The sequence below is a fragment of the Camelus bactrianus genome, chromosome 11 (genome assembly GCF_048773025.1).
Source record: "Camelus bactrianus isolate YW-2024 breed Bactrian camel chromosome 11, ASM4877302v1, whole genome shotgun sequence".
Lineage (NCBI taxonomy): Eukaryota > Metazoa > Chordata > Mammalia > Artiodactyla > Camelidae > Camelus > Camelus bactrianus.
The window spans coordinates 48,041,977-48,065,842 of record NC_133549.1 but is presented as its reverse complement, the minus strand read 5'-3'; the positions used below and the strand labels follow the sequence as shown (position 1 = coordinate 48,065,842).

Here is a 23,866-nt window from a genome sequence, read left to right as displayed (position 1 = left end):
AAGCCTGCTTTGTCTTTTCCGTTATAAAGAATAGCAGTGGTGGTGATAGTAGCCGTCTCGGTAGTGGTAGTAGAGGTTGGAGCGCTAACGTATGCCAGGGATTTCGCCTCTATGGTTTTATTTAAATCTTCATAGCAACCCTGTGAGTTTGGAGGTTATGAAGGAGGAAACCAAGTCTCAGAGAAAGTCACTGGCCCAGAGTCACCTAGTGAGTAGGGGCTGGAAGCTGGATTCCGTCTAGGTTTGCAAACCCCAGATATCCTTTCTACTGTAACACACCTAAAAATGAAAATGCTACCAGCCCCAGTTATATTTAAGTTGGTCCTAAAATTGTCCACAATAGTCCAATTACATTCAACAAACTCAGGATGCTTTTTTAAAAAATTCAATCTCTTCTGACGTCAGTAGTTAATGAGACTCCCAAAATATTTTCTCTCCACTTCACTTTTCAGGAGAGATCACTCTTCCGCCTGCATAATGTACCAGCCAGCATTCCTGGATTCGGCTTCACCAAGTGGGAGGTTTTCCCTGGTCTCTCCCCTGCTAGGACGCTATTTGCTGATGAGCAGAATTTGATACATGACTGGTCTACTTCTACTCTATCCCAGAGTATTTGGTTAGAAAAGGATGCAAAGAAACTTAATTTCTCAGCTTTTGTAGTGTGATTTGATGGCTTATTTTTCCCAGTGATGAAGCTGTGACTAAGTGAATTAAGACATTATATAGCAGAAACATGTCTGCAGTGGCATAGGTAACATGAACAAAACTGCATGTCCAGGGAACCCTCATCTCTGCTGGGCCAGAAATGTAGGAATTGTCTGGGGATCAGGAGAATAGTGTCTCCCAAAGTTTAAAATTCTTATCTAAGTATCTAAGAAGATGCTTACTAATTCAGTGTACTCATCCATCAAGTGCCTTCTGTAGTCCAGGCATGGTTCTTGGCACTGATAATTCAATGGGAAGCATATTAGCCAGAGTCTCTACACTTACAGAGCTTAGAGAGAAACAGGAATGCATCAGGAATGTTCTCAGCTACAAGTAACAGAAAATCCAGCAAGCAGTATCTTTCTAAAAAGTAGAAAAATTTTTCTCCATCACAGTAAGTCTGCGGGTAGAGAGTCCATGGCTGCTTTAGCAGCTCAACAGTATCACCAAAGTCCCTGTGTGTTTCCTTCTGTTCACCCCAAATCTCCAGCATGGTAGCTCTTCAGTTTTGTTTATTGCCATGTCCCAAGATGGCAGCCACAGCTCTAGATATTATATCTATGTTTAAGGCAAAAAGAGATGGTAGAGTCAACCAGATCTGATTATTTTATTCAAAATGCAAAGACTTCCCAAGAAGTCCCTCAGCTAATCTTTGCTTCGATTCCATTGGCCAAAGTGGTCACAGGAATCAGCCCTAGCTGTGCAAGGGAGGCTGGAAATATAAGTAGCTGGTGAATGGAATTACAGTGAATGACTAGTCATAACTCAGCCTCTGAGACTAGGCCATTGTCATCCCAAACAAAACCAGGGTAATCAGAAGAGCTAAACAAAGTCCTGGCATGCAGGGAGCAGGGAGGGATGGCAGGTAGCTGACTAAAACTGTCTGTCACAGTGAGTGAGATTCAAACCAACATGGGGAGACCCCACTGGAGTTTACTGTCTAAGGCTGTAAACACCTGGCCATCCCAGCTGCACATCTGGCTGAGGACATACCTTGGGTCCCCAGGCATGCTTCGCTCAGTGGGGTATGTGGAACCAGGGCCAGAAGCAGCAACCACTGCTGTGGCATCAGTGGTGACAATGTTGTGTGTTAATGTTCAATTGTCTACATGTGTCCTGGGCTTATAACCTGTCTGATTACTTGGAGACACTAGAAGTGTCTTCTCTGCTATTACAGCTAATTCCTTGGAATTAGGCACCTACCAAGCTTCTCCCTGGACCGTAGATCTCTAAGTGCCCCCTTTCTTTACTTAGGTACTCGCTCTCTGCAAAGAAAGAAATACCAGCCTAAATTCCCACCAAATGGGGGATAGTTAAAGAAACTGTAGTATATCTTTACAATGAAATACCGTATGGCAATTAGAGAGAATGATGCAATTCTATATGTGCTGACATGGAAAAATCTCCAAGGTGTTTTGTTAGATGAAAAAAGTCAAATTGTGAGACAACACATAGAGCATGACACCACGTACATCTAAAAGAATGTCTGTGGAGATTGTAAACATGTCCATAAATGCTGTGATACAACTCCCTTCAACCCCTCTCCCCGTGAATGTGGGCTGGGTTCAAAGATCCACTTCTAATGAATAGAACTAAGTAAAATCTGGTATGTGACTTCAGAGACAAAATCATAAAAAGTGCTGTGGCTTCGACCTCACTCATGCTCTTACAGTGCTCACTCTGGGGGAAGTTAGTTGCCAGTCACAAGGACACCCAAGCAGCCTATGGAGACATTCAAGTGACAGGAAACTGAAGCCTCTTGCCAACAGCCATGAGTGAGCCATCTTGAAAGAAGGTTCTACACGTCCAGTCTAGCCTTCAGATGATCGCAGCCCCTGCCGACATCCAACCATGTGAGGACCTGACTTAGAACCACCCGGCTAAACTACTCTTAAATAACTGACCCACAGGAACTGGGAGATAACAAATATTTGCTGTTATCAGACACTAAGTTTTGGTGCAATTTTGGTGCAGTGATGGATAACTAATATGACCTCCTTATTTGCATAAATAATAAGACTTAAGCCCTTATTCTGTGTTAATCACCATTTTTAAAGTACCGACATTTAATCCCCCCAACAACCCTATAGAGCCCAACGTTACCCTTATTTTACAAAGGAAGAAACCAAGGCAGAGAAGCAGAGTAATCTGCGCAGGGATGTATGGCAAATTGAACCCAGGCAATCTTAGAGTGACTACTTGTAATCTCATATACTGTACTGTGTGTGTGTTGCAGGTGTTCTGGGGTGTTGTGTGGTGTGGGCATAGAAACAGTATGGAAGATACATATCAAAGTGTTGACCACAGTTACTCCTGGGGACAAAGGCAGAACTGGAGAGAAAGAAGGGAAAAGGAACATTCTCATTTTTTCTCAACTAACTTCTGTGTATTAAAGTTTTTTACAACAAAGTATATTAATGTAATATTTGTGTAATTAAAATTTTAACTGAGCTGGTAACAGATGTATTCCTTTCAAAGAAATGAAATGTTAGGGAAAGAATGGGCACATCTGACCACACACAAGTCAGCAACGATGGATCTGCTTAGGAGTGACTCAGATTGGCACCTTCTGTGGAATCGCAGGTGGGGGAGGACTCCCAGCTCCCTTCCGGCTCTAGTCCCTCCAGCCCCGGGCTTCCCTTCCCCCACAGCCTATGAGGCAGGTAGAAGGTGTGCCCTCCCTGATCCAAAGGATTCTCTCCGGCCATGCCCAGGAGTCCGGCCACTTCCTCCATGGCTGCACACATGCTTGTCAGGGTGTGACATGGGACACCTTATCTGGGGACCACAAGTAGGACAGCTGGCCAGGAGCCAGGATTCTCAATCTGGGCCTGAGCCTGGTTCAGGAATAGACTCTGAGAGCGGAGTGCTTGGGGCTTCTCCCCTTGTGACTGGGAAGGATCATGTGGCCGGTGTGCACCCTGACACTGTCCTTGTCACCGTGGGCAAGATATATTTAGCATCTGGCCTGTGCCAGAGCTGTCAGTAGAACCTCACTGCCTTGGTTACTCCGGGGCACTGGTCACAACCTAATCCTGTCTATTTTTGTAAGCTCAGTTTGTAGAGCAGTGATAAACGTTATCTTTCTGATGCAAGACACAGTCAGATGGACCTGCCCAGTGGCCTTTTGCAGTCTGGGCACCAGCTGATAAATGGCCTTGAGCTTCTGATACGTGAGAAGTCACACCACCACCTGCTCTCCTCCCCGATGGCTGCGGCGTGCTTGGAGTTTCACCCAGCTTGCAGGAACGGGGCTCTCACGTGTGAGTGCTGGGCACCTGACCAATAAGCCCACGAAGAAGGCTTTTTCCTCATTCCAGAAGGAAAGGAGATCAGGGATTAGATAATAAATCCTTGCCCCCAAAGTCTCCATTTCTTGAGCAACAACTACAGCAGACGTCGTTGATCAATCCCAGTGATCTTTTCCATGGAGCCCTCAAAATTCCCATGGGAGACCATCCCTGGAAGCCTCTACCAATGAACACCAATCCCTCCCTATGGTGAAAACCAGGAGCCGTCCTTGGGTGGGAGGGAATGAGAAAGACAATGGTGGAGATTTGATTAAGAGGGTGAGATGGTGTGATGAGGCGAGGGCGTGTGGGTGCATCACAGTGGCAGGGATGAATCACGAGGGCTGAATGCTGCGATTTGAACATTAGTAAGAGCCAGTGAAGACACTGGGTAAAAGAGAGAACTGGAATGACAGCTTCTTTTATCATGTGACCCTGGGTAAATCCCTTCGCTACTCCCGTCCTCAAACGTCCTACCTGTAAAATGGGTGAGTTGGACCAGAAACTTTATGACCACATCTAGCTCTGACATCCTAGAAGTCATGCTGTTTACTATAGCACAGAATTCAGTGACTGCCAGCCACAGTGCCCCTTAGTTTTCTCTTTAGGGTCATGTGGAAGAGATTGCTGGTGACTTCCCAATATCCTTTCCCTCTTCTTCCTTAGTAACCGAATCCCAGATTTAAGCTGTGCAATTGCCGCTCAGCAAAAAGACTCAATTTCCCAGGTTCCCAGCAACATAACTGCGTTCTATCCAGTAAGATATAAGGGGCCGTGTCATGTGGGACTTTGGGAAACTCTCCTTATAAAGGAAAGGCTGATGTGATGGGTAACACAATCTCTGCCTTCAAGTTGCCAGTTTGAGAGAGAGAAATAAAGTACTGGAACAATTAGCCTAAAAATGACAAGGATATACATGCTTTTGTCTTTCACCAGTTCTTCTGGATGTTTCATTCAGTCTTCTGGGAAGAAGAAAAAATTTGGAAAAACTTTTTCATTCAACAAACCTTGAGTATCCATTACATTCCAGATTCTGCTGAATTAAATCAGATCCAAAATTTGACCTCTAGATGCTCCCAACTCAGCAAACACACAATATTGACCTAATGTCTAAAAACCATATTTAACATTAAGATACAGATTTTTCAGCTTCTATTGAATTATGGAAGAGTTGGCAACACAGAACTTGTATTCCCACCTGACAATAATTTGTTGGAGCTGAGTAACAGTGCCTCCTTGCAAGGGGGCTGTGTCCTCCAGCTTGTGACAATTGTCACCACTCATTCTCTTTGCACCAAACTACTTCATCCATTCCATCATCTCCCACCTGGCCCTGTAGGGCATTGTGGATGTGACCTCTGTCCTAGAAGATGGAATGCAAAGGGGATCATAGGTCCCCACCATCATCAGAAATAAACATTGGTTGAGCACATATGTATCAGAAGACTAAATTTGAGATACAGTAGGCTCTCAGATCTTCTTTGAGCCTCTGTGTTGGTATTTGGGAAGAGAGAGAAAGAAAAGAGGGAAGAAGAGATGAGGAGCCGTACAAAGAACAACAAAATCCAATTTCATCCTTTAAAGTGGGGAGGAAACACTTCTTCCTGCTTTTATCTATTTGGCCGTGTGGGACACAGATGTGATGGTGGACCTCTAGCATCCATCTTGAGCTTCAGGGTGAGGGCTGCATCTTAGGAATGATGAGTCAGAAGTGTGGAAGGAGTATGAGTACCCGATGACTTCCTGCAACTGTCACAACCAGTATTATGTGAGAGAATGAAACTTTGGGGTGGAAACCATTGTTTTGTGTTTCCTGTCTCATAAAGTCAACCTTAATCCTACTGACTACAAGGTTCAAGTCCAAATCCCAGGTCTGCCTGTGAGATCTTCCTGGGACCCCCAGTTTTCTACAGGACTCCAGTCCAGCTGCTACTCAGTTGACAATCCCAAGTACTTCCTTACCCCCAGCCTTTACCTCCTGGGAGTCAGGGATCGCCCCAGCCACTCCAAGGGGCAACTGAAACATGGGACTGGGGATTGGATCCTACCTGTCTATATGTGTCAATGAGGATGCTTTGGGCAATGGATAACAAAAAGTCCAAGTCAACTATCTTAACCAATAAGAACATTTGTTGTCTCACCTGACCAGAAGTTCAGAGGTAGAGAGCAGTTTCAGGGCTGGTTAATCCAGTGGCTCAGCAACACCATTATGGGCTCAGACTTTTTACAGCATTCCACGTTGCCGCCCACATTACATCAGTGTTCGTCCTCAGTATGACCCTTCTTGTTTTTTTTATTGAAGTGTAGTCAGTTTACGATGTTGTGTCAGTTTCTGGTGTGCAGCATAATGTTTCAGTCATACATATACATACATATATTCCTTTTCATATTCTTTTCCATTTTAAGTTACTACAAGATATTGAATATAGTTCCCTGTGCTATACAATAGGACTTTGTTGTTTTTCTATTTTATATATAGTTGTTAGTATCTGCAAATCTCAAACTTCCATAGAGTGCTGCTCTGAACACTGGGGTGCATGTATCTTTTTGAATTAGAGTTCCCTTTGGTTATATGCCCAGCAGTGGGATTGCTGGATCACATAGTCTGTTTTTAGTTTTTTGAGGAATCTCCATGCTGTTTCCCACAATGGCTGCACCAAACTACATTCCCACCAACATTGTAGGAGGGTTCCCTTTTCTTCACAGCCTCCCCAGCATTTATCGTTTGTGGATGATGGCTATTCTGACTGGTATGAGGTGATACCTCATTGCAGTTTTGATTTGCATTTCTCTGATAATTAGTGATATTGAGCATTTTTTTTCATGTGCTTATTGGGTATTTGTATATCTTCATTGGAGAATTGATTGTTTAGGTCTTCCCATTTTTGGAATGGGCTGTTAATTTCTTTGTTATTAAGTTGTATGAGCTATTTATATATTCTGGAAATTAAGCTCTTGTCAGTCTCATCATTTGCAAATATTTTCTCCCATAATATGAGCCTTCTTGGTTGCAATTAGTCCAAGCATCCTGTCCTCATCCAACAAACTCCAAAGCCATAGAGACTAAGACTATAGCCTTTACTATCATTGCTCTTTAAGATGGAGGAAAACTTTCCCAAAATCCCCCTCAACAGGCTTCCCTCATGTTGGTTAGAACTGCACCACACACTCATCCTCAAACCAGTCACTGACAAAGAGGGTAGAATTCTTATGATTGGCTCAAACTAATCAAGATTCATTCTCTGGGGACAGAAGGATAGGTAAGGTCATCCCTGGAACCATGGCTACCCAATATCAAACAAAACTGGGGTTCTGCTAGGAAGGAACAAAGCAGGAAATGGCTGTTGGATAGGCAATGAAAAGTTCTACCAAACCATGTAATCTTGGTTATTAAGTTTCCCTCTCTGTGCCTTACTTTCCTTCTCTGTAAAATGGGAAGAATGCACTAGAAGATCTATGAAGCACTCCAAGTTAACATCCCAACTGATTATGAGTGTCTAGTGGTAGTGGCAGAAGATGCTCCCAAACTGACTGGCATTTAGAGTCACAGCAGCATCAAAATAGCCTAAGAAGGGCTAGAAAGGATTCATGAAGGTGATAAGGCTGTGGTGTCTTTTGTGACTGTAGCCTCCTTCTCCAGGGAGCCCTTTATAACATAAATGTCCCCCTTCGCCTCTCTCAAGTCATTGGCCTTTCTAAGCGAATGCTGATGCCCATCACTAACCAGACCTCACCCACCCACCCAGTCATTCATTCATTTCCCACTTTGGACCTACTATATATTCTGAACTCTTATATCGAGCCTCCACTCTACTGGAGGATAAAGCGAAGAAGGATTTAGGGATAAATTGAAGAAGGATTTGGGTGGGGGGAATGGGTGGAAGAAGAGCTTTAAAATCCAGGTACCAGACTCCCTCTGCCAGCCCATTAAATTCTAATTCACAAATCACTTCTCCCAGGAAACTTAACAGATTCCTCCAGAATTCTTCTCAACCCAGAGCATGTTGTACCCTTGGAGACACATTCTTACCTGCCAGGAGAATGAAGTCACAAAGCAAACATGATGCCTCTTTCTGAAGCATCAGATAATATGAAGGTTGGGGAAGAAGGCGAGTTAAGTAATGAAAGTGGTCAATAGTTTAAAACATTAACTGAGGTTGAATTAACAATGGGTATATTAGAAAGGGAGGATGGTATGGATTTTTTGAAAGAGATAAGATTTCTAAGAATGTCAGGCTTTGAGCTATGGCTCACACTTAGAGAGTGACAGATATTCATCCTCCTTGGTCACTGTGGGAACTAGGAGAGGAGAGTCTGAGTCCCCATTCATTCAAACCCCTGGCTCTGCCACTTACCTGCTTAATAGCTCAGTGTCCTTCGGAAAGTATTTAAACTCTGGAAGTCTGTTTTCTCATCTCATAAAGGAACCTTATTTTTAAATGGAGGGGTTAACCTCTCTGACCTCTTTGAATGAGTGTAAGGGCCAGAAGTGATAGTGCCTGAAAATGCTTAGTATGGAGCCTCAATAAATATTAGTTTTTATTAAGTAATATGTGCTTGCTAGTCAAAACAAAATGTGTTTTAAGCACCTACTATGTGCTAAGTACTGTGAGAAGCAGTAGGGAAATAAAGATAAGAAGAGAATATCCATCAATCAAGTGCCTACTTTGTACCAGGCACTGGGCAAGGTCTCAGCCTGGTGCTTTAACATATAATTTCTCACTTAAAGACAAATAAAATGCAATCTGAGTGTTTTAGGGGCAAGGTGGTGTGCTGAGGGCACAGGATGCTCAGTGCTTGGAAATTTACTTCATTGGATTGTCATGACTATGAGAGTCATTTACTCCACTTCCAGTGTTTTCTTTTAAAACCCACTTTCCTTAATTTATAACAATGCACCCTGGGAATTCTTGGTAGATATGTGTTATAGTCAATCACTAAAAGCAAGAGGACAGAGACACCATGAGCAACTGCCAGTTACCAAAACCCTACCACCTCTAATTTACCTTAGCCATCACTTCCAGCCTCCTATATCGCTAGATCATTTGTTTTAACTGAGGTATAGTTGATGTACAATATATGTTTCAGGTGGACAACATAGTGATTCACAATTTGTAAAGATTATAGTCCATTTATAGTTATTGTAAAATATTGGCTATTTTCCCTGTGTTGTACAATATATCCTTGTAGCTTATTTACTTTATACATAGTTTGTACCTCTTAATCCCCTCCCCCTATCTTGCCTCTCCCCAACCATATCACTTTGTGCACTTTATATCACTTTTGCTCTCAGACCGTATGCCACAGTTGGAATTCTTGCTGTGTCCCTTACCACCTGAAACTTGGGCAAGCCACTCGACCTCTCCAAATGTCTTTTTTTTTTTTTTCCATTTCCAAAATAGGAATAAAAATAGTTCTTCCTCCTAGGATTGAGTGGTTGTTTCCTATGTGTTAAGCAGGACAAAAATGGCTCCAACCTTATATGATTGAATGAGATAATACAACTAAGCTCTTAGCACATTGCCTGGGACACAGAAAGCATAACATAAATGAAGTAGTGGCTGTTATAATAATCATTATTATTAGTTCCTTACCGCTGTGCATAACCTTTTACCTGAGCTAGCACACTGGCTCATTTTGCTGCTTAGTGTGAGTCATCTCCTCATCTCCCCTGGGATAAATATGAGAAAACCAGCGGGAGTCAGTGAAATGCAGAAGCAAGTGAGTTCTCAGCTAGAATGATCCATTTTCAGGGATGATAACAGAACTACCCCTGACTGAGCAGTGTTGAGCTGGACTTTTTACCTGCCTCTTCAGAATTAATCCTAGAATTACTCAGTGAGGAAGCTGCCAGCCGTCCACGTGGACCATTCATGAGCCTCCTGTTCTTCCTTCACAATCCCCTCTAGGGGGAAATGTCTCCTCTGACATCCATAAATATGAGGCATTTATGGTGTGTCCCTGGCTAGCTGACACCCAACAGGATGATGTCGTGTTATATAATCATTCCTTACCCCCTGCTATGTTAGCCCATTTGAATTTCTTTTCAGGGTGTTTGTATGTGCTTCTGTGTGTTTTCCATTTTTCAGCCCAAGTGAGCAAACTGTCCTTTAGTTTATTGGAGTGCACATCAGATATTTTTTCAGAAACAGGAAATGGTCCTCCTTCCTAGATAGAAAGGCAGACCATTATCATAGGTTGGTTCTAGAGATCTTTGAGAAATAAGGAAGAAATTACTGGGGGAAAGCTCACGGCAGGGATGTCTGAAGCAAGCGAACTGACATCAGGCATCTTTACCCTGCTTGGCCTCACTTTTCTTTTCTGCAAGATGAAGACATTGGACCCCACAATCTGCAGCTTGTTTCATTTACCCGTTACAGAAGTAACTATCGAGCTCCTGGAGAGCCAAGCGCTGGAGACACCACAATGAACAAGACAGACTTGGTCCTGCTCTCAATGGAGCCATTCTAGTCACAGAGACAATAAACAAATCAGTCTGGGCAGTGAGGAATACCATGAAAGAAATTAAGAGAGATGAAGAGATTGACAGGGCCTTGGGTGGGGCAGAGAGGGTAGCCTTTGTTGGGATGGTCAGACAAGGCCCTTTTGAAAGCCACGTTTAGTCTGAGAATTGAACAAGGAGCCAGCCTTGGGGGAAGAGGGTGCCAGGCAGAGAGTACAGTTACAAAACATTGTAAAATTTTCCTTGGGGAAACAACCCAGGTCTGTATTTCAGGAGCCATCGAGCTGGCCTGGACGACAAAATGCTGTTTTCACCTATGCTGTGATGACACAGACCTCCAGCCCCTAGTAAGGGGCACGACCTGACCTGCAAACGTTCACGAATGCCTACTGCGTGCAAGGCTCAACGCCTGTAAGTCGGAATCACGGCTCAGAGCCAAGGGGCCGCAAGCGACTGAGAGGAATGCTCGCTGACCTTTCCGAGCAGCAATGACAATGATAAATGAAGCCGTGGGTTTGGATGCTCTCCCTTGACTATAAGAGGAAACAGGCTGATTGTGAGCTAGGGCTCATGTTCTGAGGCTTAAGTTTCATGAGCTATGCAGTTTCTAGAGCTATTTGCTCCCACAGAGCACAGCAGGCATTTGGACTTCAGAACTGATCTACTGGGCTTAAGGACCACTCAGCTCTCAGCCAAGATCTCTGAGCGGGGACCGCTCAGGGAAAGCCTGCAGCGTCTGCTCTGGGATGGGCTGGCCTGGAGGGCACACGGGTGACAGGCAACATAAAGGGCCATGCTGGGGATCAGAACACCTGGACCACAGTCCCAGAAGTGCTCACAGGAGTCAGGTAACCTCTCCAGCCATTAGAATTAAAACAAGAGAGCATCTGCTGGGGCCAGGCATGGCGTGGGCTCCTCACCTGCAGTATCTCATTTAACCCTCAGCACAACCCCTCAGGGGAAGGGCTACCGTTGTCCCTACCAGACAGATGAGGCTGCAAGAGGTTTTGCCACTTTCCCAAGGTCACTCAGTGGAAGAGGTGGGATTCTAACTTGGTCAGGCTAATTACAAGTTCCCTGTTCACTCTCTGAGCAATTCATCAGCGATACGGGAATAGGAATTATATGTGTCTGCCCTCATGTAGTTGTTGGGAGACTCAAACTGGATGAGAAGGTGGTTTGTAAACACTGATGCACTATTCCTGGGTCTGCTGGTCCCAGCGTATACCCAGCAACGCCGCTGTCCGCACGGTTTCCTGCCCTGCCCCCACCACACACCGATTTCCACCCTCCCACTCCTGAATGGAAGACCCCCCTGCACCACTGCTGTAGCTACCTTTAAAATCACAGCCCACGCTGCCTCTGGGCGGTGGGACATCTGTTTCTCCAGAACAGCAGCATCCCTGCCCCCGCCTGGCTGGGAAGTCTTGGTCTGCGGCCAGCAGTATGGGGAGGGTGCGTGGAAAATCTGAGGAGATGTCTTCCTGTCTTGGGAAGCAAGCCAAACTGCAGTTCGCTGGAGTTCTATAAATTATGCACCCAGAGAAGATCTCGTTTAGGAAGAAAAGAGAAAAAAATATTTTGCTATTTGCTCAGTGAGTTGGGTTGGCTGAGCCAGGGCCAAATCCCACATATTTGACCTAACTTGCTGCATTTGCAAAACAGGCCTATGTGCCAGGAGACAGCCAGGAAGACCACAGAACAGCCAGCAATTCTCCGCAGGCCATTTCCAGCCTCCTTTCCATCCCCTTGCCCCAGCCTGGGCCCGCAGCTTGGTTTCCTGGGCCTAGAAGCCTGAGGGGCGCAGGGGAAAGCGGGCCATCATGGCCTCCCTCTGCACACTCCTTCCTCACTCCCTACACCTTCAACCCTGTAAAGCCCAACTTCCAGAGGTACTGACCAAGACACCACCTCCAGGAAGCCTTCCCTGGGCCCTGAGGTTGGGCCAGGGCTCTTTCCTACAGTATGTAGTACTTATCCCCCTGTATTACTGGCTTGGTCACCAGCTGGTCTTCTACAGCCTCTGAGGGCAAAGACCTTGTCAGTTTGGCTCCCTGTGCTACCCCCTAGCCGGGCATTTCAGTGAAGAAGTAAGTGAAGCCCACATAGGCATTTGCCAGTTCTGCTGCAGGAACTCCCCAGCAGAAGACAGGCGTCCTGGGCATTGTGTTGTTGGCTTCATGTCGTGTTTTTCTGGCCTCGTCCCCAACTCTTCTCAGCCTTCCATTAACTAGATGCTGCAGTTTCTCACCATTCTGTTTCTTCCCCGTCCTTGGCTTACCCCAGCCCCTGCACCCTATCCCTTCACCCTCAGTGCCAGTCTAACTTCTTCTCATGCAGGAAGTCTCACCCTAGCCCTCCCCAGCCTACCCGAGTCCCCCACCCCACTGGTTAGAAGCCCCTTATCTTGGATTGAGTAAAACCCTGCCACGCATATCACTGGGCTTACCACCTAAGCCTCCAGTGATTTGTTTATATAGCTGTCCCCACGTCCCCTAGACTCTGGGCTACTGGGGAGCAGAGACCTGTCCTAATCACCTCCCCGCCCCTGGCACTTAGCACAGTGCCTAACATGCAGCAGCTGTTCAAAACATGCTTGCTGAATGAATTAATTGACTAACATATGTGGAAGGTAATAATAGCATGCGGGTCGCAGGGCAGAGTGTGAGTAGCCTCCCAGCAAGTGCTGTGGGCGCGGAGAAAAGAGCAATTGCCGAAGGCTGGAGGGGGAAGGGACCCTGCGGAAGGAAAAGGTGATGTGAGCTAAAGCACAAAAGGCAGCACAGAGAAGGGGCGGAGGGCAGCAGGGGAAAAGCGAGGAAAAGTCTGCGCTTTGAAAAACATAAATCAGATCATGGCCTACCCCTGCTTAAAACACTGGTGGTTTCTCCCTATGGTTAGAGGAAAATTCAAATATGTTACCAAAGCTTATGAGGCCCCATGGACTAACCCAGCCCTCAGACTTTGGAAAAAGGGAAACTGAGTCCCAGCATGACATTTACAGGGATGCTATGATCATGGTGGTTTTCTTTAAAACTCTGGGGTTTTTGTTTAAAAAATTCCTTTGGCAAATCATATGTAATAGTTTCACTGTGAATGTATTTGTCTTCAGTTTGAAATTCCTGGTACAACTTGCCAGAGGATTTTCCTTATGCGAACCAAGTCCTATGAGCCTTCCTTTATATAACGTAGTTGAGATTTTTGTTTTTTCCATCGTGACCCATTTGAAAGTTGCTGTATTTAATGCTGTAGGAGCCTATTCTGAGATTGTTTCTCTTTTAAATTGTTTTTCTTTTAAATTGCTAAACTTCAAGCCAAGTCTCCTGAGAACCAGAGAGAGAAGAATTGTTTGTTTTCTCATCACTGGCTGCTGGGCCAGGAGTGACTCAGCCATGTCTCTGCCCACAAAGAACTTATGATCTGAGAGGAGAGAGGTGTGCCCTGGATAGCAGGTGAAAAGATTTGACCCAAGCCTCACTTTACATACTTCACTTCTAACTCTCCCAATGATGATGACGGGTAGGTATTGTTTCTCTCATTGCACAAATGAGAAAACTGCAGCTGAGAGAGACCAAAGGCTCCCCCAAGTCTCACATCAAGTGGGTGGCAGAGTAGGGGCTGAGCCCAGGTGTATGCTTGACCTCAGTCTAGAGCAGAGCAGGTTCAGCTCTAACAAAGGAAGAGAAGAAATTGCTTCAAGAGTACCAGGTAGGAGGAGCGGTCCCACAGAGCCCTTAGCCCAACTGAATGAAGTCATCCTAAGGTTTTGGAAGAGCTAACAGTTGCTCCATCCATGTGTACCACCAGCTTTTGTATAACTCTGTTCCTCACAGTAACCTCCAAGGAAGGCAATACAATTCCATTTTATAGTGGGGTCTTAAGAGATGTTCAGAGAAGCTAAAGAATTTGTGCTGGGTCACACAGTTAGAGGCAGAGCCAATATTTCTCTGTCTTGATGCAGTCTTTTTTTCCCCACTGTCATCACCTTAGAAGCGATGAGCATCTCACCAGTCAGTGTACTGCTTACAACTCTGGGAAGATCACTGAGAAAGGACCTCAGAAATTGTGCTCAGCTGAGAAGGGCTCATCCTGAGGCAGGATCTTGTAGGAAATATATGGAAGGTGGTTCTATCTTTGAAAAGGGAAAACTATTTTGTGGAGTGGGGAGGGTGATTGGAGTGAGCTTAAGGGGAATGGGAGGGGAGGGAGGGCAGACAGCAAGTCCAGGCAGCCCTTTCAAGGAGTCTGGCCCATAAAGGAAAGACATGGAGCAGCGGTGGGGGTAGCTAGCCTACAGTGAATGATTAATGATGACAGGGTGAGGCGGGGAGAGTCACCAGAGCAGTCCCTTCCAGCAGGTGTGAGGGGATGGCTGCTGGCCTCTGCCGGGTGCGTGAGCTCTTTATTCACAGCAACGAGAGAGAAGGCAGGGTGCACAGACAGAGATGCAGAGATCACTTCATTTCCTGCAGTGAAGTCAGAAGCCAAGTTCTAGGCTGAACAAGGATGAAGGAGGAAGGTTGTCGGTGGAGGAACATAAAGTCTGCACTAGCTGTAGGCGGATGGGAGAGAGAACGAAGGAGGGAAATACGATCCCAGGCAGCACGAGGACCCACCTGCGGAGGAGAATGACCTGTGTGTGAGCAGGCTCCTGGGCTCTCCTCCACTCACAGGAATAGGAACCCGCCCCAGGCAGACAGGTGGATGTAACCAGATGTGACCGTGGTTGTGGATTCCCAAGTGAGGGAGAAAGGAGAAGGAAGCAAGAGGCAAGGGACTTAAGTCCTAATACCTTTGTAAAAAGTGAGTTTAGCTTAAACCCTTAGACCACATCGTATGTTAATAACTGAGTCAGGCCTTTCTGGCTTTATGGTCAATCACCCCACTTGCAAAACAATTTCTAAACATCTAGTTATAGACAGAAAATTGCTAGGATTTGTACAAATAGTTCACAGTTTATCCCGCACTGCCTATACAAACCCAGCAATGAAAGTTATCTGACAGTTCTTGGCCGTCCAAGGCCTTGAGAATGGGATAAAATAAAATCATTTAATATGAAAATAGCAGCTGATTTTCCTTTAATAAGTCAAATAGTACCTCAGAAAAAATTAAAATTTAAATTAATAAAAGATTAAAAAGGCTGGTGAGAATGGGCCAGGAGACTGGGACAGACAGATCTGTTACATAACTGCAGAGTGCAGTCTTTCCGGCTGTTGTCATGGCCCCAAACAGGGCCTGGGCCAAAGTCAGGTTACCCAAAGTCAGAACTGATCACCAAGCCCATTGTAGGCTGAGTGAAAAGTAGACAGTCAAGTTCTGGATTCAAAAAAACCCAGCAAGAGCCACCAAAGGACAGTCCAAGATAGCAGCCAACAGGAAGGTCAGAGAGAGGGAGGGAGACTGATAAGCGAGGCTTGTCTGACCCGCCCAGGGCCCGGCGCAGAGCAGGCGAGAGTTTATAGCACAGTGGAGTCCTTTCACATCCCAAGCCAGCTAAACGCACTTGGGAGAGTGGAGATGGAGACAGAGAAAAGGAGGACGAAAGAAGAAGAGAGAGAACCCTTCAGCGGTGCCATTGGCTCCATCAGTCATTGAACTCCTGGAGCACATGCCCCTACTTATCAATAGAGGTGGCAGGTCGTCTGTCCCTCCGGAGACTAGGTCCCCTCTCTCTTAGAGGGAGCCTCAGATGACACTGAGTGGTTGCTGTGTTTAAAGGTAGGTGTTTTCCTGCATGATGAGCTCCAAAAGCAGACCAACCAACTCATCTGGTGCTCATCCAGAGAAAGAGTGATGTACCCAAACCAGAAAATAAGACCTCTAAGGCAGCCTAAGTGAAATTCTGCAAAGGGCTACTTTCCTAATGCAGAGTCTTGGGGAATTTTAGCCATGTAAGCTTTTAATCTTTTGTACTGTCTTTGGAATTACCCCCCGGTGGATGAGACCCCGCTGTCAATGGAGGCATGGTATGGTGAGGCATGTCACCTTACCCAGGGCCTGCGGTCTGAAAGGAACTGATATTTAGTTCATGAGAAGTGGCTTTGTTTTCAAAATAAAAAGAGCTAAATTCCTTAGTGGTACCACTTATGGTGCGGCAGGACAGCCGCCCTGGGAAATGTCTCACAGAGGTTCTCCAGGAAAGAAAGAAAAGCATTTTTCCCTTATTGCAGTCTCCAGTCTCCCTTTACTCCGGGAGATCTGAGGTTCTCCAAGGGAGAGCTTAGGGGTTTTTGTTTTCTAAAGCCCAGCTGTATTGAGATACAGACCAGGCTGAAACAAGATGGTGGCAGACTCTTGAGGGAAAGGCAAGGAAATTTCCTGGAGAAAGAGAATGGTAGAAAGAGGAGTGGGCAGTATCTGAAAGGCAGGGTTGTATACACTGTTCCCATGTAGGGTCCCAAAGAGGCCTGACCTTGGATGGGAGGTGACAGCCAGATGGCTCTGGAGGCTGAACACTAAGCACCTTGGCCTTAAGCTGTGGATAGGGCCCCTGTGGTCAGTGGAAGGCTTAAGATTTGCAAGTTGGAGTAAGACCAGAACAGTTGGCAGTCCATTCCAAGAAGTCAGCTCGGGCAAATGAAGGTCATGGGACCAGACAGCAGCAGCACTGGGAAGCAAACAGTGCAGCAATGGAACCGCCATGGGTTACAGCCCAGTGCCTCCCACATTTTCCCAGAACTAGGAATCTTGTACAATCCAATGGACAGGATGAGGGGGAGCCCCGCTAGTGACTGATGCTGGATTTCTCCTCTAACTGAGGCGTAGGGAGATCTGTCTGACTGTTTATCCATTCATCTATTGAAGGGCATCTTGGTTGCTTCCAATTTGAGGCAGTAATAAATAGGGCTGCTGTAAATGTTTGCATGTGTGTCTTCAACAAGTTTTCAACCCATTTTGGTAAATACCTAAGAACACGATTGCTGGGTTGTATGGCAAATACTGTGTTTCAATTTGGTAAGCCTGGTATTTAGAAAGATATTTCTAGCCAGCATTATCTCGTAAAACAGCAGAGAAGAAAAGTTATGAGATGACTTCCCACAGTGTACAGCTAAAAAACAGGCCTGCTTTTTATTTGCACTAAACAAAACGTTTCGCTTCAGAATGCAAACCCAAGTTCTAGTCTATTAGGACTTAGTGATTGATATGCCATACAATGGCCCCCATGATTTCATTTTGGCCTTTTTCAATTTGGCTGCCAAGCCCGACTATCTGAAAAAATCCTGACCCACAAGAGTTGCACATTCTAGTGGGAGAGACAACAAATAACTGTTCAGCTAAAACCCATTCGGGTGGAAGTACCAGAGAGGAAAAATCCACAAATAAGCAGGCAAGAAAACGAATGTCTCCCCATTAACTTACATGGTGAATCTGTTTGTGCAGTGAAACGAGGATCTAGGGGAGTAGGCAGGTAGGGAGAGTGGGTAACTCAGAGACAATTTGCTTCAAAAAGATACCACTAGGAGCTTTCTTGAAATATTTTCCAAGATATTCAGGCAGACCTATGGCAGGTAGTAGTTAAGGGGAAAGATTCATGTTCGGAGCAAAGAAAAACTTTAAATCACAGAAACAGAAACCAAGATGTCTTGACACGTTCTCCCTCCAATGTCAGCTGCCTTTCTCAGTACCTTTATGTCACAACCTCTTCAGTCGGGTACATCGCTCTCCAGAGAAACTGGAAGAGTCTTACCTTTTCTTCCTGCCCCTCCCATTTTTACTTTGCACGAGTAAGTGCTCGAGAAGAGCTCACTGTGTTGACAGAGGGAGCTTTCACCAATACACACGCAGAAAGAGGACTCCAGTTCTACCCTCAAAGTTCAACTACCACAAAAGCCAAACAAAACCAGAAATTACCTCCTCTCGGTAATTTAGTGTTTTTAAGTGGTGTTGGAAAGAAACCAGCATATACATTTTCAGAGCTCTGTAATCATTAACTATTCTCCACCATCCTGGAAAATGTGAATTTGGATACGCTCCAAGCACCTTAGCCAGCACCTCCCAACCAGAGCTCCCAGCCTTCTGACGGGGCCAGAATCCCAGAGACAAAGCCTTATTTATCGGCATAAACTGTCTTGCTTCTGAAGCTGGAATCCCCAGAACCAAGCTAATGAGAAGACTCAGTGCCAGGATGTCATATTGAGTTAGGAAGGCCAACCCATGAACAGTCCATTTCTCTGTGCTCAGCCCAGACTGGAGGAGACACAGGGCAAACACGCAGAGGCTTCTGAAAGGCTACAGCATTTGACGCTTGAACACCAAGACAATCACTGTCTTCGGCTGGGAGTGTGGGAAAGGGCGCAGAACATGGCATGCTTTCTGAACGGATGGGCAAGGCCGCGTGTGGAGAAGCAGAGGCTGCCAGCTGCAGGCCTGGGCAGCGCCGTGCTCCCCAGCTCCCAAGCACGACAGTCTGGGGTCTCTGCTCGATGAGCCTGGAGGTGAGACCCAACCTCTTTTCTATTCCCAACTCTACCAAAGGCCTCATCGAGGGCCCAAAGTTTAGGAGAAGCATCCTCGGCATAGCAACAGATATGCCTTAGTTTCAGGAGGATAATGAACCCCTCTGAAAGCCCCAAGAGGAGGTAACCCGTCTGGAATTATCTTTGCGTGTTCCCTGACTCTGAAACATCCTCATATTCTTCCTTCTCGTGTACGTTTTCCCTTCATCTCAGGGTGACTTAGTCAGCCAAGCACAGAAGAGGGCTTCAATTTGTGTTAATTACAGCAAGTGAGCACTGAAATTTACCGAGCTCTGTGCCTTGCGTGTGCTAAGTGCTTATCATCCATCACCTCAATCCTCACAAGAACTCTATAATTTAGGAACATCATGGACCCCATTTTAGTGATGGGAAAACAGAGGCTTAGAGAAACTAGGCTCGTAGTTCTCAGAGTGTGGTCGCTGGCCCAGCAGCGTTAACATCACCTGGGAACTTGTAAGAAGAGAACATTCTCAGGCCCCATCCCAGACCTACTGAGTCAGAAGCCCTCGGGGCAGGGCCAGCAAGGAATTGCAACAAGGCCTGTGGGTGATTCCCATGCACACCAACAGGTGGAGGCCCCCTGGACCAGGCAACCTACCCCAAACCACGCAGCCTGCAGGATCCAAATTCCAGCAGTTTGGCCCCAGAGCCCTGCTGCTCACCTCCGTGCTATGAATTTACCTGGACATGAATATGAAGAGCGCCTCCCCTACCTACAATCACAAACTCCAAATTTAGAGAATCAGCATTTGTTAATATATGGTTGGCCACTGAAAATGCCTGGTCAGATTCATAAGGGTTAGGAAAGGGGACAAGCAACCTGCCTTTTCTACATTAAGATTTTAGCTTCTCTGTGACTTCATGGGGCACTGTCACATTCCTGAAAGGAAGGAGGATTTACTCTCTAAACGCCCTGCCCCACCCCAGTCACAAGGGTGCTCCCAAAGGCTACGCCCTGGCTTACGGGATCTTCATTGCACACCCAGGAGAGCAGACAGAGCAACGCAGAGGAATGAAGTGATGACTAGTTGATATTTAAAAACTAAAAAATTAAAAGCCTCTGTGTTAATTTCCTAGGGCTGCCATAACGAAGTGCCACAGGCCAGGGGGCTTTGGCACAAGTCAAGGAACATCGAGGCTCCAAAAAGCTCTGAAGAGGCAGGGAAAGATCCTTCTCCTACAGGTTTCAGAGGGAGCACGACCTTGCCAACACTTTGACTGCAGACTTCCAGCCTCCAGAACTGTGGAACAATAAGTTTCCTGTGTTCTAAGCCTGTTACAGCCTTCCCCTAGCATGGTGTTTACTCGCCGGGAATGTGCCTGAGGACTGCAGGGCATTTGTTCATCTCTGCTCTGTGGCCACAATTGGTCACGGCCACAGCAGGGGTCTCAGCAGCTCTCCAGGACCCCCTGGAAGGAACTGCCCACTGCTTACAACCTGGTGGTATGGCTCCACGTAAACAGGATCTGAATTCTCAACCCAGAGCTTGGCAATGTGAGACAAGTGCTATTTGAATTGGAGTGACTTTCCTGTTTTTCACTAAGAAACTCGGGCTCCAGTGCCAAAAAGTTGGTCGACCAAGTCCCAGTCGGGTATAACAGAGCACAAACCATAGTCACAGGCAACTCTCAACTGTGATGCCGCCCCTCAAACCACAGAGGTTTTACCCCAGAATAGAAGTGGGTTTCACACTGTGAGATGGTGGGGAGGGTCTGAAGACATGCAACAGGCCGCCCTCGTTGGAATCTGGTGGCGGCTCTGCTGGTGCCCAGCTGTCTGTCAAATGCTAGTCTAGGTTTTGCAGTGATGCTACTTTCCAGGTTTGATGAACATTTACAATCAGTTGACTTTAAGTAAAGCAGACTATCCTCATTAATGCAGGAGAGATTCATCCAATCAACTGAAGGCCTTAAAAGCAAAAACTACAGTTTTCCAGGGAGAAGGAGGGATTCTGATGCAAGAAATCCTACCAGAGTTTCCAGCCTGCTGGCCTGCTCTACAGATTTCAGGCTCAAGAGTTCAGTTCAATATCAGCTCCTATAAGCTTCCAGCTTGCTAGCCGAAATTCTGTCTCTCCCTTTCTCTGCCCCTTCCCCTGACAGATAACAGTCCTTACCAACTGGACCACTAATGGTGGCCTGATGACATTTCCCTCACACTGACCAACTACCCCAGGTGGGGCCCTGGGCCAGACGAAGAGAGGGCAGCAGACTGTGCCATATGGTACCCAGGGGCACGTGTTTTAGAGCGAATCCCTCCTCCTTGCATAGGCTCCTGTCTCTCTCCTAAAGATTCAGGTAGCCTCAGAGAATTCACTGAGGTTGTCATAGACCCTCACTATTCACAGTGTGCCCCACAGATCAGCTCTAGGGGTATCACCTGGGAGCTTATTAGAAATACAAACGCTTAGGTCCCACCTCAGACTAACTGAATCAACCCTTCATTTTAATAAGATTCCTTGGTCATTCAAATATGAGTAAAGTTCAAGGGGCACTGTGATGGTCGCAGTTTGAAATTCCAGGATGAACACTGGACCAGGTGTTAAGAGATATGAGTAGACTTCCTGATTGGACTCTAGCCTGCTCTGAGCACTTAGGCAAAACTCAGAAGGATTCAGACATGCTCAGAACTAATTAGAATAGGTTACAGTTGGTGGGGTTTCACTACGTGCCAGGCACTGAACTAGGCACCTTGCGTGTGTGAGCTCTCCCAACCCTCCCGTCAAGCCTACGAGAAAGGTACTATCACTATGTCCATTTTACAGATGGCAAAACTGAAATACAGGGATGCTAAGCAGCTTGTCCAAGGTCACACAGAAAGTTAATAGTTGAGTCAGGTTTAAACTCAGAAAGCCTGGCTCCATAGCCATATACTGCCTCTCAGATTCAAAGCAAAGGGTCTTCATGGTGTTCTATCAGGTGGATAAGAGAAGTTCCAGTCTGGGACTAATTTTTGCTGACTTCAGGGTTTGAGGTTAGCATCATAGCAGGTACACACTTCTATATATAAAACAGATAAACAGCAAGGTCCTATGGTATAGCACAGGGAATGATATTCAATAGCTTGTAATAACCTATAATGAAAAAGAATATATATGTATAACTAAAGTTAACACAACATTGTAAATCAACTATACTTCAGTAAGAATTAAGTAAAGAAAAATAAATTTTAAAATGAGGCAACTTTTGTAATGGTCTTTGAGTGACAGGTAGGAGTTCAGTAGGAGTTACATACTGGGTGACTTCCATGGGTAAGAAGGCTGTTCCTGTAACCCAGATGGAGTTTCCATGCAGCCAGGAACTGTTTCCATGCTATTCCCTCTGCGTAGAACATCCCATCATCACCTTACCCCCTTTTACCTGATAACCTGGTTTTACCTGTTGAGTTTCAGCCTTCAGATCTCAGCCCCTCAAAACCCCCAAAATAGGTCAGGCTTCCTATTAAAACTCTCCTAATACCAGTTGCTTTTCCTTCATAACACACCAGCTTATAAATAAGAGTTTACTATGTCTGTGCCAGAAATTGACACATTGTAAACTGATTATATTTCAATTAAAAATAAAAGAGTTAATGTGAGAGAGTGTCTGATTAATGTGGGATTCTCCAGCTGGACTGTGAGCTTCTGTATCTAGTCCTTTTTCTTTTTCAGGGTGTACCACATGATGATTTGATATATGTATACACTGTGAGATGACTACCACACAAAGCTACTTAGCACATCCATCACCTCACATAGTTACCATACTTTTGTGTGAGATAAGATACCCAGTAGTGAGATTAGTGGATTGTAGAGTAGCTCTATTTTTAATGTTTTGAGGAGTCTCCATATTGTTTTCCATAGTGCCTGCACCAATTTACATTCTAACAGTGCACAAAAGTTTCTTCTTCCTCACACCCTCACCAACACTTGCCTCTTGTCTTTATGACAGTAGCCATTGTGACAGGTGTGAAGTGATATCACATTGTGATTTTGATTGCATTGCCCTGATGATTAATGATGTTGAACACCTATCATGTACTTATTGGCCATTTGTATGTCTTCTTTGGGAAATTGTCTATTCAGGTCCTTTGCCCATTTTTCAGTTGGGTTATTTGTGGTTTGGGGTTTTTTGTTTGTTCGTTTTTTGTTTTTGTTTTTGTTTGCTATTGAGTTGTATGAACTCCTTATATATTTTGGATATTAAACTCTTAATCAGATATATGCTTTGCAAATATTTTCTCCCATTCTAGAGGTTGCCTTTTCATTTTGTTGTTTCTTTTGCTATTCAGAAGCTTTTTACCTTGATGTAGTCCCATTTGTATATTCTTGCTTTTGTTGCCTGTCTCTTTGGTGTCATATCTAAATCATTTCCAAGACCAATGTCAAGGAGATGTTTTTCCTCTTCTTTCGTCTAGGAGTTTTATGGTTTCAGGTCTTTAATTTAAGTCTTTAATCCATTTCGAGTTAATTTTTAAGTATGGTATAAGACAGGGTCCAATTTCATTCTTTTGCATGTAAATATCCAATTTTCCCAACACCGTTTATTGAAGAGACTATCTTTTTCGCATTGTGCATCCTTGGCGCACTTGTCAAAAGATTAGTTGACCATATGGATGGTGACTAAACTTCACAGTATACACAAATATCAAATTATTATGTTGCGCACTGGAGACTAATCTAATGTTATATGTCAGTTTTATCTCAACAAAAAATATTAGTTGACCTTATATGTGTGGATTTACTTCTGGGCTCTCTATAGTACTGTACCTGTTTCTTTTTACTGGTGAATCTCTAGGATCTAGCCCAGTGCCTGACACACAGCACTCAGTAACAGATGCACAGCAGAGAATCCTCTGCAGCTTTCAATCACCACCAGCCTTCTCCTCCCCCTGCACAGAAGGTGGAGAATGGGCTGCAATCCAAAGCAGGAAACCGCCCTCCCCTCCATTA

General features: G+C 45.4%; 1 long non-coding RNA gene across 1 annotated transcript; it reads left to right on the top strand.

Moving 5' to 3' along the window:
- Window positions 1–11,040: 11,040 nt before the first annotated feature.
- LOC141579130 (uncharacterized) lies at window positions 11,041–23,135 on the top strand. The gene is made up of 2 exons (XR_012510203.1): window positions 11,041–13,977; window positions 20,013–23,135. It is a non-coding gene; the product is annotated as an uncharacterized LOC141579130 (long non-coding RNA).
- The last annotated feature ends 731 nt before the right edge of the window (window positions 23,136–23,866 follow it).